Below are 2,032 nucleotides of genomic sequence, written 5' to 3' on the forward strand. Positions count from 1 at the left end.
CTTGTAAGGCCTCCTCAGACAGCCATTTTGATTTTTTGTATTTCTTTTTCTTGGGGATGGTCTTGATCCCTGTCTCCTGTACAATGTCACAAACCTCTGTCCATAGTTTTTCAGGCACTCTATCAGATCTAATCCCTTGAATCTATTTGTCACTTCCACTGTATAATTGTAAGGGATTTGATTTATGTCATGCCTGAATGGTCTGGTGGTTTTCCCTACTTTCTTCTATTTAAGTCTGAATTTGGCAATAAGGAATTCATGATCTGAGCCACAGTCAGTTCTTGGTTTTGTTTTTGCTGACTGTAGAGAGCTTCTCCATCTTTGGCTGCAAAGAATATATAATCAATCTGATTTCGGTGTTGGCCATTTGGTGATGTCCATGTGTAGAGTCTTCTCTTGTGTTGTTGGAAGAGGGTGTTTGCTAAGACCAGTGCATTCTCTTGGCAAAACTCTATTAGCCTTTGCCCTGCTTAATTCTGTACTCCAGGGCAAAATTTGCCTGTTACTCCATGTGTTTCTTGACTTCCTACTTTTGCATTCCAGTCCCCTATAATGAAAGGGACATCTTTTGGGGGGTGTTAGTTTTAAAAATTCTTATAGGTCTTCATAGAACCGTTCAGCTTCTTCAGCATTCCTGGTCAGGGCATATACTTGAATTACTGTGATATTGAATGATTTGCCTCAGTCTTTAGATGACTTAAAAAGCCCACAGACCTAGAAGGACAGACAGACACATGGGGTGTGTGACAAGGTTCAGCCTCTGTGTTACAAGTTCCTCATCGGTGGCCTCACAGGAAGAAAAATAGCCCCAGCCCCACCCAGGGCCGGACTCCACCCTCCCTGCAGGATGGTGCCCAGCAGACAGCAGGCTCTGGAACTTTCCAGACCATATGTGAGTCTCACCAGATCCCACACACTCTGCCTACACCTCATGCCAAATCCAAACCAAAAGAGTGACAGAGGGCTGAAATGCAGGGCAGGGCCCAGGAGCAGCCCTAATTTGATTCTAATTGTTTAATTTTCTTTCTTTCTTTCTTTCTTTTTTTTTTTTTTTGCTGTAAAAAGCTTTATTGTTTCCATTTGGTCTAAAGCTTGGGAAAGGGCTCCAAGGTGGTCTACAAGCTGCCTCATGGCTGCAGAGAGGCTTCAGGAAGAAGCTGTGACACCAGAGGGTCTCCTCAAAGACCACTGGGATGAGATGGGAAATGTCCATTTTTCCCAGCACAACTTACTGAAAATATTGTTTTGTCTCTATTGTATATCCTTGCCTCCTTTGTTGAAGATTTTTTTGACCACGAGTGTGTGGCTTTATTTCTAGACTCACTGTTTTGTCCCAGCGACATGTCTGTTTTTGTGCCAATACCATGCTGTTTTGATTACTGTAGCCTTGTAGTATTGTCTCAAGTCCGGGAGGGTTATGCCTCCTGCTTTTTCCTCAGCATTGCTTTGGCAATTTTGAGTCTTTTGTTGTTCCATATAAGTTTTAGCATTATTTGTTCTACTTCTGTTTTTTAAAATGCCATGGGTAACTGGATAGAGATTGCATTATATCTCTAGATTACTTGGGGTTATATGGCTGTTTTAACTACATTAATTCTTCCAATTCAAGAGTAAGGGATATCTTTCCATTTCTTTGAATAATCTTCAATTTCCTTTATTAATGTTTTATAGTTCTCAATGTAGTCTTTCACCTCTTTTGTCAGATTTATTCTTACATATTTTATTATTTTTATGCAGTTTTTAAAGGGGTTGATTTTTTACTTTCTCTTTCTGATATTTCATTGTTAATGTAAAGAAATGCAACAGATTTCTGTATGTTAGTCTTGTATGCTAATACCTCTTTGAATTCATTTATCAGTTCTAGTATTTTTGTTTGGAGTCTTCAGGGTTTTCATGGTATATGAAGTATCATGTCATCTGCATGTAATGATATATAAATCCCAGCCATAGCAATTAGATGAGAAAAAGAAATAAAAGATATCCAAATTGGGAAGAGACTTCCAATGCTATGTTGAATAAAAGTGGTGGGTGT

Source organism: Bison bison, unplaced genomic scaffold (assembly GCF_000754665.1).
Source record: "Bison bison bison isolate TAMUID 2011002044 unplaced genomic scaffold, Bison_UMD1.0 scf7180017853195, whole genome shotgun sequence".
Classification (NCBI taxonomy): domain Eukaryota; kingdom Metazoa; phylum Chordata; class Mammalia; order Artiodactyla; family Bovidae; genus Bison; species Bison bison.